Genomic DNA, 15,037 nt, shown 5'->3' with positions numbered 1-15,037 from the left:
GTCTCTGCCCTGTTCCCTTTACACTGTCTCTGCCCTGGTCCCTTTACACTGTCTCTGCCCTGGTCCCTTTACACTGTCTCTGCCCTGGTCCCTTTACACTGTCTCTGCCCTGTTCCCTTTACACTGTCTCTGCCCTGGTCCCTTTACACTGTCTCTGCCCTGGTCCCTTTACACTGTCTCTGCCCTGGTCCCTTTACACTGTCTCTGCCCTGGTCCCTTTACACTGTCTCTGCCCTGGTCCCTTTACACTGTCTCTGCCCTGGTCCCTTTACACTGTCTCTGCCCTGGTCCCTTTACACTGTCTCTGCCCTGGTCCCTTTACACTGTCTCTGCCCTGGTCCCTTTACACTGTCTCTGCCCTGGACCCTTTACACTGTCTCTGCCCTGGACCCTTTACACTGTCTCTGCCCTGGTCCCTTTAGACTGTCTCTGCCCTGGTCCCTTTACACTGTCTCTGCCCTGGTCCCTTTACATTCTCCTGATTCCTTTACATTCTCCAAAGTCCATGGAGAATAAGAACACCTCCTCCCAGCTGCCCACTGCATTGAAGATAGGAAACACTGTCACCACTGATAAATCCACCATAATTGAGAATTTCAATAAGCATTTTTCTACGGCTGGCCATGCTTTCCACCTGGCTACTCCTACCCCGGACAACAGCACTGCACCCCCAACAGCAACTCGCCCAAGCCTTCCCCATTTCTCCTTCTCCCAAATCCATTCAGCTGATGTTCTGAAAGAGCTGCGAAATCTGGACCCCTACAAATCAGCCGGGCTAGACAATCTGGACCCTTTCTTTCTAAAATTATCTGCCGAAATTGTTGCCACCCCTATTACTAGCCTGTTCAACCTCTCTTTCGTGTCGTCTGAGATTCCCAAAGATTGGAAAGCAGCTGCGGTCATCCCCCTCTTCAAAGGGGGGGACACTCTTGACCCAAACTGCTACAGACCTATATCTATCCTACCGTGCCTTTCTAAGGTCTTCGAAAGCCAAGTCAACAAACAGATTACCGACCATTTCGAATCTCACCATACCTTCTCTGCTATGCAATCTGGTTTCAGAGCTGGTCATGGGTGCACCTCAGCCACGCTCAAGGTCCTAAACGATATCTTAACCGCCATCGATAAGAAACATTACTGTGCAGCCGTATTCATTGATCTGGCCAAGGCTTTCGACTCTGTCAATCACCATATCCTCATCGGCAGACTCGACAGCCTTGGTTTCTCAAATGATTGCCTCGCCTGGTTCACCAACTACTTCTCTGATAGAGTTCAGTGTGTCAAATCGGAGGGTCTGCTGTCCGGACCTCTGGCAGTCTCTATGGGGGTGCCACAGGGTTCAATTCTTGGACCGACTCTCTTCTCTGTATACATCAATGAGGTCGCTCTTGCTGCTGGTGAGTCCCTGATCCACCTCTACGCAGACGACACCATTCTGTATACTTCCGGCCCTTCTCTGGACACTGTGTTAACAACCCTCCAGGCAAGCTTCAATGCCATACAACTCTCCTTCCGTGGCCTCCAATTGCTCTTGAATGCAAGTAAAACTAAATGCATGCTCTTCAACCGATCGCTGCCTGCACCTACCCGCCTGTCCAACATCACTACTCTGGACGGCTCTGACTTAGAATACGTGGACAACTACAAATACTTAGGTGTCTGGTTAGATTGTAAACTCTCCTTCCAGACCCATATCAAACATCTCCAATCCAAAGTTAAATCTAGAATTGGCTTCCTATTTCGCAACAAAGCATCCTTCACTCATGCTGCCAAACATACCCTTGTAAAACTGACCATCCTACCAATCCTCGACTTTGGCGATGTCATTTACAAAATAGCCTCCAATACCCTACTCAACAAATTGGATGCAGTCTATCACAGTGCAATCCGTTTTATCACCAAAGCCCCATATACTACCCACCATTGCGACCTGTACGCTCTCGTTGGCTGGCCCTCGCTTCATACTCGTCGCCAAACCCACTGGCTCCATGTCATCTACAAGACCCTGCTAGGTAAAGTCCCCCCTTATCTCAGCTCGCTGGTCACCATAGCATCTCCCACCTGTAGCACACGCTCCAGCAGGTATATCTCTCTAGTCACCCCCAAAACCAATTCTTTCTTTGGCCGCCTCTCCTTCCAGTTCTCTGCTGCCAATGACTGGAACGAACTACAAAAATCTCTGAAACTGGAAACACTTATCTCCCTCACTAGCTTTAAGCACCAACTGTCAGAGCAGCTCACAGATTACTGCACCTGTACATAGCCCACCTATAATTTAGCCCAAACAACTACCTCTTTCCCAACTGTATTTAATTTTAATTTATTTATTTATTTTGCTCCTTTGCACCCCATTATTTTTTATTTCTACTTTGCACATTCTTCCATTGCAAAACTACCATTCCAGTATTTTACTTGCTATATTGTATTTACTTTGCCATCATGGCCTTTTTTGCCTTTACCTCCCTTCTCACCTCATTTGCTCACATTGTATATAGACTTGTTTATACTGCATTATTGACTGTATGTTTGTTTTTACTCCATGTGTAACTCTGTGTCGTTTTATCTGTCGAACTGCTTTGCTTTATCTTGGCCAGGTCGCAATTGTAAATGAGAACTTGTTCTCAACTTGCCTACCTGGTAAAATAAAGGTAAAATAAAATAAAATAAAAACACTGTCTCTGCCCTGGTCCCTTTACACTGTCTCTGCCCTGGTCCCTTTACACTGTCTCTGCCCTGGTCCCTTTACACTGTCTCTGCCCTGGTCCCTTTACACTGTCTCTGCCCTGGTCCCTTTACACTGTCTCTGCCCTGGTCCCTTTACACTGTCTCTGCCCTGGTCCCTTTACACGGTCTCTGCCCTGGTCCCTTTACACGGTCTCTGCCCTGGTCCCTTTACACTGTCTCTGCCCTGGTCCCTTTACACTGTCTCTGCCCTGGTCCCTTTACACTGTCTCTGCCCTGGTCCCTTTACACTGTCTCTGCCCTGGTCCCTTTACACTGTCTCTGCCCTGGTCCCTTTACACTGTCTCTGTCCTGGTCCCTTTACACTGTCTCTGCCCTGGACCCTTTACACTGTCTCTGCCCTGGTCCCTTTACACTGTCTCTGCCCTGGTCCCTTTACACTGTCTCTGCCCTGGTCCCTTTACACTGTCTCTGCCCTGGTCCCTTTACACTGTCTCTGCCCTGGTCCCTTTACACTGTCTCTGCCCTGGTCCCTTTACACTGTCTCTGCCCTGGTCCCTTTACACTGTCTCTGCCCTGGTCCCTTTACACGGTCTCTGCCCTGGTCCCTTTACACGGTCTCTGCCCTGGTCCCTTTACACTGTCTCTGCCCTGGTCCCTTTACACTGTCTCTGCCCTGGTTCCTTTACACTGTCTCTGCCCTGGTCCCTTTACACTGTCTCTGCCCTGGTCCCTTTACAATGTCTCTGCCCTGGTCCCTTTACACTGTCTCTGTCCTGGTCCCTTTACACTGTCTCTGCCCTGGTCCCTTTACACTGTCTCTGCCCTGGTTCCTTTACACTGTCTCTGCCCTGGTCCCTTTACACTGTCTCTGCCCTGGTCCCTTTACACTGTCTCTGCCCTGGTCCCTTTACACTGTCTCTGTCCTGGTCCCTTTACACTGTCTCTGCCCTGGTCCCTTTACACTGTCTCTGTCCTGGTCCCTTTACACTGTCTCTGCCCTGGTGTTCAATAATAAATGAAACACCATTCTGAGATATTAACTTACTTACACAAAATATACTTTAAAAAAAAGTGTGATTTAAGTCAATTTGGTTGGTGTTCAATGCTGCCCAGCTGTCACGGTCTAGCTAACCTAAATAATCCACTATAGCGTTCCTTCGTTCTAAGGACTTTGGTTGGATGCCACTGTAAAGGGAATAAACTACTCCTTTTATACTTCAAACGTTCCTCGCTGTTTCATGAAGTCAGTCTTGTAATTTTCTCTTAAACCAAGCCATTATTGAATCCTAGTGATAATGAGTACATGTTGACCTTGCTTACAAACAATATTTAATTTATGTATTTACCAGGCTAATATAAGGCAACAGTGCTAAATCTTTCACCAAAGGAAGCAAAAGACTGTCAGAGTATCTCTCCTACTAATAATCTGTATCCATCCCAACCCCAGTGTATCACTGGCACAGGTTTCAGCAGCTATGGATCAAACAGTCATCACCTCCTGTTCCAGGGATAAGCTGCAATCAAATCTATGGGGGACCTTTAAACAGGGAAGAGAGAAGGGGAAAAACAGACAACGGGAAGTCAGCAGAGAGGAGTGAGGTGGCAGGAGTGTGAGGGGGAGGCTGCAGCGATGCCTCCGAGTGGAGATGGCACACCTCTCACCTGTGACGTGCCTGAACGGGCCGCAGGAGGGTGGCGAGCTAAGCTCCTGCGCTTAATTGGGCACTCAAATGCTATCGGTCCCTTCCCAACGATTCTCGAGGTGACACATGGCAGAGGGAAAGAGACAGAGAAGTCCCATGGAGGGAATAGAGCAGTGTGTGAGGAGAGAGGAAATGGAACACAGGGTTTAGCACCTCCTATGGCCAGTTTTTTTCCCTTCTCTCTGGGTTTCTGGGAGGATGAAGGATGGAGGGAACGATGGTACATGTGGTCCGAACTGTGCCAAAGATGACAGGGCAAAATTAACCCCTCAGTGCTGGGAAGAATGGCATCCGGGGTTGAGGCATTATATAATTATCATAATGTATGATCATCTCTAATATATCAGTTGATTAGCCGAATCCATAACGTCGGGGTCAACAACAACAACAAATGATATGAAACTCTCCATGGTGCTGCCACAGTTCGCGTCGGTGGACTTGCCAAAGACTATGACCTGATAAGGATTTTCACATTTAATAAAGTCGAATGCATCACTGACATATTATTGACTTAGGACATTTACATACCACAATGAATTTGTGACCTTGTGAAATACATCAGACAAACAGCCTTTTGAATGTATATGCTTCCTTTAAAACAAATATATAACCTTGACTTTTACAGTATCTTTACTGTAACGATAACAGAAGCTTTGCAGGAGACAATGAGTAAATAGCTCTAAATGTTGTTCTATTTTCCAGTCCATCAAAGCTTGTGGCGGCTAATCCCTTTCTTATATAAATAGCTCTTTGGTGGAGAGTGTAGCTGCCGCATGGAGCTCCAACCCTTCTGTCCCTGAAGCTACAGCCAGGATAAGCTGTGTGTTGGATTGGCACACCGGGCTGCCTGGGGCCTGCTGCTGTGCTGGCCGCCAGTACAGATGGAGGCCAGGGCTGGGGAATGCCAGCTTGTCAGTCGGATTAAAACGACTCATTTATTCACTGAAGTATCGCGCAAAGCGACTGGGCCAAAGCAGGGTGAGACGAGGGGGACGGGGGTCGAATAATGGCAGTGGAGGAGGGGGCCGTTTGAAAGTGAGAGTGGGTCTTCAACTAACTGCCCCTTACCCATCCCTCCCTTTCCCTCCCTCTCTCTCTGTCGTTTTTCTGCCGGTTACTTATCTTTCTGGGGCTGCCAGAAGCCATTACTGCAGTGTACGGAAGGCGGCCGGCGGGGTGGCATCCCCCCGTGCCCGGGTGACAGATTGGTAGCGGAGGAGGTGAGGCTGGAAAGCGATTGGCTCTGATGGTCAGGAAGTGGGCGCTGAGGGATAGCAAAGGGAGGAGGGGGAAGAGGAGAAGGAGGACAGAGAGGCAGGGAGAGGATGACAAGACCTGGCTGTGTGACCTTTCATATTAGGTGTTTTACTTAAAGGGGCACCACCCCTGCTTTTAAGAGCATGCTTGGTAGTGGTGGGAACTGTGGTGCAGCCGGCTTGTACATGGATGCCAGGGCAAGGAGAGGGCACTGTGAACTACAGTCTGAGAGGATGGACCTGAGAGGAACTGTCCATGGACTGATCTGTGTATACAGGCCTTACTCAGATCAACAAGCACAGAGTGTTGGTAGAGGTTCAAACTCTAGACCAAGTCAGATTCACCTCTGCAAGTTCAGGTAAAACTTTTTTGTTGTCAGAAGGTCTGCTATTACTGGTACTAAAGCACTCGAAGACCAGACAGAGTTCTACTGAGGATCCCTGCTAAGAGGCTACTTACAAGGTCCATGGAACCTCATCATTTCAACATCGACTTACAGTATAGTACTAGGTTTTAAGCACAATCTTTCAAATCTTTTGGAATGATTGTATCGTAAACACTTTTGGCTACTATTTATACAAGGGCATTGACCTTCCTAACCATTTTGCCAGACAAATGTCTAGAAAAATCAGAGGAGTGACACATGGTGTGTCATTTAGTGACTGGTCAGTGCCTGCAGTCCATCCCATAATCCCTCACTCTCAGGTCACTGTCAGGCCAACGGTGTGTGTGTGGTGTGGTGTGTCAGATGTGTGTGTGTGTGGCAGGGCTAGGGGGGTGAACCTTGGAAGGCTTTTATTGGGTCTAATTACTCCCGATAGCTGTAATTTACAGGTTGACAGCAGGGAGAAATCGGCAAGATTCACACTTCTGCGGGTCAGCATCTGTCGCCATTACGGTGGCGTGCGCACTGCCGGCCAGTCAGCGAGCGAGCAGTGAGGAATGGTAAACAACAAACGCCGTGTGACAGATTAGCAGCGCGGGCTAAAGGACCTTCCACTGACACATCATTTCTCTCTCTCCCCAGTTTGTTTCGCGGCAGCTGTCACCAATAAAACGGAAAAGCGGGAGATGGGGAGGTGGCGGTGGCTTTTGTTCCAGTTCCAGGGAGGTGGTTGGTGCAGGAGGAGGAGGAGGAGAGTTCAGTGAGTGAAGTGTTTAAAAGTCTGGCCTCACTTTTTAACGGTATATATTAGGAGGAAACAAGGGCAGGATTGGGTCAAGCTGTATGCTTCTGATGACTTCATATGAATGACCTCTTCTAGTTCTCTGTTTTAGGTCTGCGTTACAAATTGCAGGTGTCACCCTGAAGAGATCATTTTAGATCTGTTTTCAACTGCATGTGTGGTACAGTAAGGAGCACAAAGGTAATCTAGAGGGTAAGCATTAGCTCGGGGCAGTCATTCTGACTGTACTGTAGCCCCGTCACACACACACCCTCCCTCCTTCCTCCTTCCTCTTTCCTCCCATCCCATGTGGCTTTCCCCCCCCCCCAACCCGGCCTAGTCATATGATGCACAGATCAGAGCCAGAAAGGGCCCGTGCCAGAGTGGGATAGTGGTGGGGTACTGCTCTCCCCCTGTCCATCTCATTGCCTTCCCATCACAGAGCCTGGCTGTTCTCTAGTCTGTACATTAGGTTAGCCTCTCATGGATCCTGGCAGACCAACTTTTCCTTGACCTCCAACTAAAGGTCATCCTCTCAGTAGTTGTTTCACTGAACCTGATGGTTTGGTAAATTGTAAGTTAGAGGAGTATGGTCAGTGAAAGCATTACAAAAATGGCAAACAAATGATGACATTTGTCCTTTAATTGTGCTTGTAGCAGCTTCTGTACAAGTATATTGACTTCTTCAGGGTGTCCTTAGAGTAGGCGTGCACAGGCCTCCATCTTTGTTATCTCTACTCACCAAACGGATCCATAATGCTGGGCGGGTAATGGGCGAGCCCACGGGTCTGGCCTTGTCCTGTTCAATATCTAACGGGAGACTAGTGGCTCTGTGTGCCAACCTCCAGAGCCCCAGTGTTCTCACAAGTGCCATATGGGCGGTCCAGTCCCATTCCATTAGCAGGGCCCAAACAGAGGCCTGGACCCCGGCCCTCCTGCCACTCCCCTTGCATAGCCACTGGGCATGGCCTGCCTACCACCAGCTGCCAAGACCAGGGCAGGGGAAAGGCAACAGGACAGCCACAGCCACGTCACACCTGGCCCTGTCAGCAACAGGGCCACCAGGCACTGAAAACACTGGGACACAATTGAGATAGGATTATTGGACAGACAAAAAAGAAACTGAACAATGTGTGCCGTCATAGAGATGTGATAAAAGTGACAATAAAGACACTGGCCCAAATTCATGCTGTCCAGCATGTAAGAAAAATGATTGGAGTTAACAGTGTTAATTTACTTGGAAGCCTATAAAGGAATTATAATAGACAGACGATTAAAAGTGAGGCAATTAAGTAGATTATTGCAATTAAAATGACTCATGTTTTGCAGTAAGGGTGCAATGATTTGAATTTAGGTCTGCAGTCACTGAAGGAAGGCATGAGGGGTAGAGAACCAAGAGGGAGAACAGAGAGAGAGAGGGAGAGAAGGAGAAGGGGAGACAGAGAGTAGAGAGATGTTTAGCACATCGTCTGGGAATGCCAGTGTGTGCCTCAGCAGCCTGTACCTGCCACAGGACCTGAGGCCTTTTTTAATTAATCATTCCACACAATGAATAATTCAGCCATTATCACTGTGGATATATAGAATTGCTCGTTAGACTCCCAGGAACTATTTTTCCAATCAATTTTCATGTTTCCTTTAATAAGCTACAGTTCCTAGTGAGAGATACAAACACACTACACAATAATAGTTCTTGCAGAGCATATATAACTCATCAAACATCTATATTTATCTACAGTACCAGTCAAAAGTTTAGACATACCTACTCATTCAAGGATTTTTCTTTATTTTTACTATTTTCTACATTGTAGAATTATAGTGAAGACATCAAAACGATAAAATAACACATATGGAATCATGAAGTAACCAAAAAAGTGTTAAACATATCAAAATATATTTTATATTTTTTGAGATACATCAAAGTAGCCACCCTTTGCCTTGATGACTACTTTGCACACTCTTGGCATTCTCTCAACCAGCTTCGTGAGGTATGCCTTTCCAACAGTCTTGAAGGAGTTCCCACATATGCTGAGCACTTGTTGGCTGCTTTTAACACTTTTTGGGTTACTACATGATTCCATGTGTTATTTGATCATTTTTACGTCTTCACTACTTTTCTACAATGTAGAAAATAGTAAAAATAAAGAAAAACCCTTTGAATGAGTAGGTGTGTCCAAACTTTTGACTGGTACTGTATGCTTCAAAGATACATTCCCAAACGACACAAATATCTATTGCAAGGCCTAATCCATGGCTAACTGTAAAGTTTCTAGGTGTATGTTGTTTCTAGATGTAAGGTAAGGGAATATGAAACCTGCTGGCTGAATGAGAGAAGTCATGCATAGCAGACTAAATATTATTGTTACAGCCAACAACTTTATCATTAAGGTTTTTCACATTTTACACACTCATTCAAACCAGGCTCACAGGTAAAATAGGCCTACAACAAATCATGACACTGTGTCACCTTGCCCTCTTTTGGGGTAACTTAACAACTCAAAATAACCAGACTGAGTGTTGTGGTTCTGGTTCCCACAGATGAGAAATCCTTGACTTCTCATTGAAAGGGGATTTATAGTAGGTACCAAGGGTCTCCCAGTGTGTTTCAGTGGCCTACCTACCATGGTAGACGTCAGGGAAAGGATGGGGTGGCTTGCCTGGTCCCCAACTTCCCCCCAAGGACAGCATGGGGGGCAGAGGAGCACTCACCTGTCAGGTAAGACTTTCACAGTTGACGGGACTCAAGGTGAGCAAAGCCCACCGCTATGACCGCTAATCTCCGACGTGCCAGTCTCCACTGGGATACCGGCAGGGTCCTGAGCACCCGATCGAGCCGCCTCACGCCTGCCGTCCCACTAACTAACATCTCCTCGGTCTCCTGAGCCGAATGACCCACGCTGATGTGCTCTAAATACGTTTCATTATCGTCATGATGATTACAGCCGTGATTGTGTGTAGCTGGTAATGCGCTGCAGCAGCTCCCCCCTGGGAGGTGACTGTGAGACTGAATGATTAAAACACGTATGATGAACCATGCATCAAAACATCCCTGTGGGGTTCCTACAACATACAGGCAACCACCTCCACTGATGCTGTACACAAGCACATAACATGGGATTGTAGTCTACTGAGGGTTTGGGGGGTTTAAAGGTAAAAACTACAGGATACAATGACAGCAGGTGGAAATTGGCAATGGTGTGACTTGACCTTTGCTGACCCCATCCATGTCCGTAACCTTAAGCCTCACACTATATATAACCTATACAGTAAATGAATACCATATAGACTTTGGAATAAACTCACTATCAAACAAAAAAAGGAAGGAAGGATGAGGGCTTTGTCCCATCTGGACCAGGCTTCCGCCACATGTGATGACAGAAAGTGAAGTGAGTTAATGTGACAGCGTTGGATGAATGTTTAATCCGACATTCGCCTACATCCCTAGCTGGGATCATCCCAAGTCAAAACCCACCAAAGACACACAGCAGGTGTCTGCAATATTCATATGCTACACGCTTCATTACGAATGAAACATACCAAGGTCCGTGAATTGATTTATTCATTTCGATTATCGAAACAAAAGACAGAAAATTTGAGATTAAGACACGGTCGGTGCGCGCTATTCTATATTTGTCTCACAGATTTGTAACAATTTGTTTTGTGACAAATAACTGTGCCTGGTGAAATCCCACTGTCACCTCAGTGAGAGTCAGGCTGTGGCTTACTGTACTGTAGGGCTGCAACAAATCACTGTCTGTCTCTGTAGCTCTCTGTACTTCAGGAGACCACAGCAGTTTGCCCTTTGCCCTGTCCAGGAGTGTTCAGTGTCTCATCTCACAACACATACTGAGTGGTCTCAGAGAGACATGAACCAGAGTCCACATCTACAGCAGAGTACAGGAGAGTTTTCATATTTTCACAATTAATGATCCCACTAGGTGTCCTTCGCAAAGCCCACTAGGCAGATTAAATGACTGATGTCTCGCTTGTCAGGTAAGGAATAACTCATTATTTATTAAGAGTATGTCACTATAATGCCTGCCATTGGTGATACAGCACATTTCTACAGTAGCGTGGTGAAACAGAGGTGACACAGTCTGTTCTTTTGAGCTTTGATTCAGGGTCTTTACCTGACAAAGTAATGTTAAGATATATGAGTTATTCTGTTAGAGGTTTTGTGCCGAATCCACTGCAGTGTTACAGGTGTCACGTTTATGGGCATGTTGCAGCAGTGTGTAGGAGGGAGATTCCAAGATGTGGGAAGTGTGCAGGAACACATGGAACAGAGGAATGTGTAATTTTGGTGGAAAATGTTGTCAACTGTAGGGGTGCCCATGTTTCTGGGGATCAGAGTTGTCCGGTAAAAGATGCGGCAGGTTCAGGTGGCCAGGGTCAGAGAGGCAGGTTGAGGTGGCCAGGGTCAGAGAGGCAGGTTGAGGTGGCCAGGGTCAGAGAGGCAGGTTGAGGTGGCCAGGGTCAGAGAGGCAGGTTGAGGTGGCCAGGGTCAGAGAGGCAGGTTGAGGTGGCCAGGGTCAGAGAGGCAGGTTGAGGTGGCCAGGGTCAGAGACGCAGGTTGAGGTGGCCAGGGTCAGAGAGGCAGGTTGAGGTGGCCAGGGTCAGAGAGGCAAGTTGAGGTGGCCAGGGTCAGAGAGGCAGGTTGAGGTGGCCAGAGTCAGAGAGGCAGGTTGAGGTGGCCAGGGTCAGAGAGGCAGGATGAGGTGGCCAGGGTCAGAGAGGCAGGTTGAGGTGGCCAGGGTCAGAGAGGCAGGTTGAGGTGGCCAGGGTCAGAGAGGCAGGTTGAGGTGGCCAGGGTCAGAGAGGCAGGTTGAGGTGGCCAGGGTCAGAGAGGCAGGTTGAGGTGGCCAGGGTCAGAGAGGCAGGATGAGGTGGCCAGGGTCAGAGAGGCAGGATGAGGTGGCCAGGGTCAGAGAGGCAGGTTGAGGTGGCCAGGGTCAGAGAGGCAGGTTGAGGTGGCCAGGGTCAGAGAGGCAGGATGAGGTGGCCAGGGTCAGAGAGGCAGGTTGAGGTGGCCAGGGTCAGAGAGGCAGGTTGAGGTGGCCAGGGTCAGAGAGGCAGGTGTTGTATTCTGAGGCAGTGAAGAAAGTAGGAGGGTGGATCAAGGGTGAGGGATTCTGAGAGGATCCCTGTGAATAGTATATCTGTTCCAGAACAGAGGGATATGCCAATGAGTGATATACAGTATTTTTCAGTAAGGTTGGCTTCTTAGCGTTCATAGCAATGGTTATCAACTGTACTGCAGAGATGGTACGCAAGTCACAGAAAATAGATGTTGTGGTGGCAGCTGCAGAGATGTACTTGTGGGTACGAGATTTGATTTCAGAAGAGTTACAGGGTGTGTTGAGTGGTAGTGTCTCTTCAGTGCTGCTTTTGATGTAATTGATCATGAACTGTTACTAGGTCAACTCAAATGTTATGGTTTTAAGTCTGCAGCTCTATCCTGGATGGAAAGCTATCTATCCAGGAGAAGGCAAAATGTGTTCTTTAATGGCAGCTTTTCAAACAGTAAAGATATACACTTTGGTGTTCCTCAAGGAAGCTGCCTAGGCCCACTGCTGTACTCTATCTTTACTAATGATTTACCTTCAGTTATGAACAAAGCAAGAGTGGCAATGTATGTTGATGACTCTACAATGTATAGTGCAGCATCAGAATGTAATGAGCTGACAGATGTACTGAGTAGTGAACTGAGAATGGTGTCTGAGTGGGTTGATATGAACAAATTGGTGTTGAACATTTCTAAAACAAAATGTATTATATTTGGTTCAAGATACATCTATTTTTATTTATTTGACCTTTATTTAACTAGGCAAGTCAGTTAAGAACAAATTCTTATTTTCAATGACGGCCTAGGAACAGTGGGTTAACTGCCTTGTTCAGGGGCAGAACGACAGATGTTTTACCTTGTCAGCTTGGGGATTCGATCTTGCAACCTTTCGGTTACTAGTCCAACGTTCTAACCACTATGTTACCTGCCGCCCCAGGTTGCTTGCTGATGATACCCAATGTAATTTGTTGATGAATAGAACGCATGTAGAGCAAGTGAAAAAAAAACTACTAGGTGTCATGTCGGGGCGGCAGGGTAGCCTAGTGGTTAGAGAGTTGGACTAATAACCGGAAGGTTGCAAGTTCAAATCCCTGAGCTGACAAGGTACAGATCTGTCATTCTGCCCCTGAACAGGCAGTTAACCCGCTGTTCCTAAGCCGTCATGGAAAACAAGAATTTGTTATTAACTGACTTGCCTAGTTAAATAAAGGTTAAAAAAATGTTGGACGCAGCTGTATCATGGTCAGAACACATAGATGTTATTCTTATCTATCATTTTTTTTGTGGTATTTTCTTAAAACTGCATTGTTGGTTAAGGGGTTGTAAGTAAGCATTTCACTGTAAGGTCTACACCTCTTGTATTAGGCGCATGTGACAAAAACATTTGATTTGATTAACTAATTGCTGTTACAAGAAAATGTTCAGAGTATGTAACATCTAGCACTCTGAATCAGGTGATTCAATCCCTGGTCCTATCACACTTAGAGTACTGTCCAGTTATATGGTCAATCCCTGGTCCTATCACACTTAGAGTACTGTCCAGTTATATGGTCAATCCCTGGTCCTATCACACTTAAGAGTACTGTCCAGTTATATGGTCAATCCCTGGTCCTATCACACTTAAGAGTACTGTCCAGTTATATGGTCAATCCCTGGTCCTATCACACTTAGAGTACTGTCCAGTTATATGGTCAATCCCTGGTCCTATCACACTTAGAGTACTGTCCAGTTATATGGTCAATCCCTGGTCCTATCACACTTAGAGTACTGTCCAGTTATATGGTCAATCCATGGTCCTATCACACTTAAGAGTACTGTCCAGTTATATGGTCAATCCCTGGTCCTATCACACTTAGAGTACTGTCCAGTTATATGGTCAATCCCTGGTCCTATCACACTTAGAGTACTGTCCAGTTATATGGTCAATCCCTGGTCCTATCACACTTAGAGTACTGTCCAGTTATATGGTCAATCCCTGGTCCTATCACACTTAGAGTACTGTCCAGTTATATGGTCAATCCCTGGTCCTATCACACTTAGAGTACTGTCCAGTTATATGGTCAATCCATGGTCCTATCACACTTAAGAGTACTGTCCAGTTATATGGTCAATCCCTGGTCCTATCACACTTAGAGTACTGTCCAGTTATATGGTCAATCCCTGGTCCTATCACACTTAGAGTACTGTCCAGTTATATGGTCAATCCCTGGTCCTATCACACTTAGAGTATTGTCCAGTTATATGGTCAATCCCTGGTCCTATCACACTTAGAGTACTGTCCAGTTATATGGTCAATCCCTGGTCCTATCACACTTAGAGTATTGTCCAGTTATATGGTCAATCCCTGGTCCTATCACACTTAGAGTACTGTCCAGTTATATGGTCAATCCCTGGTCCTATCACACTTAGAGTACTGTCCAGTTATATGGTCAATCCCTGGTCCTATCACACTTAGAGTACTGTCCAGTTATATGGTCAATCCCTGGTCCTATCACACTTAGAGTATTGTCCAGTTATATGGTCAATCCCTGGTCCTATCACACTTAGAGTACTGTCCAGTTATATGGTCAATCCCTGGTCCTATCACACTTAGAGTACTGTCCAGTTATATGGTCAATCCCTGGTCCTATCACACTTAGAGTACTGTCCAGTTATATGGTCAATCCCTGGTCCTATCACACTTAGAGTACTGTCCAGTTATATGGTCAATCCATGGTCCTATCACACTTAAGAGTACTGTCCAGTTATATGGTCAATCCCTGGTCCTATCACACTTAGAGTACTGTCCAGTTATATGGTCAATCCCTGGTCCTATCACACTTAGAGTACTGTCCAGTTATATGGTCAATCCCTGGTCCTATCACACTTAGAGTATTGTCCAGTTATATGGTCAATCCCTGGTCCTATCACACTTAGAGTATTGTCCAGTTATATGGTCAATCCCTGGTCCTATCACACTTAGAGTACTGTCCAGTTATATGGTCATCTGCAGCAAAGAAAGATATTTAAAAAAGATCAAAACAGGGCAGTCAGATTATCTCTTCATTGCTCTATCCGTATGAATATTATCCAAATGCATCAAAATCTCTCATGGCTTCACGTTGAAAACAAATGACTATCCAGTCTTCTGATTTTCTTTAGGGATGTTATATCTTTCAAAA

General features: G+C 46.5%; 1 long non-coding RNA gene across 1 annotated transcript in view; it reads right to left on the bottom strand.

Annotated features, from left to right (window-relative positions):
• LOC116358278 (uncharacterized) overlaps positions 1-15,037 on the bottom strand; it is a 35,763-nt gene that overhangs the window by 19,498 nt on the left and 1,228 nt on the right. The gene's annotated exons all lie outside the window — the stretch shown is intronic.

This window comes from Oncorhynchus kisutch, linkage group LG29 (assembly GCF_002021735.2).
Source record: "Oncorhynchus kisutch isolate 150728-3 linkage group LG29, Okis_V2, whole genome shotgun sequence".
Taxonomy (NCBI): Eukaryota; Metazoa; Chordata; class Actinopteri; order Salmoniformes; family Salmonidae; genus Oncorhynchus; species Oncorhynchus kisutch.
Note: the sequence above shows the minus strand (reverse complement) of the source record. Positions and strands in the feature narration are given on the sequence as shown.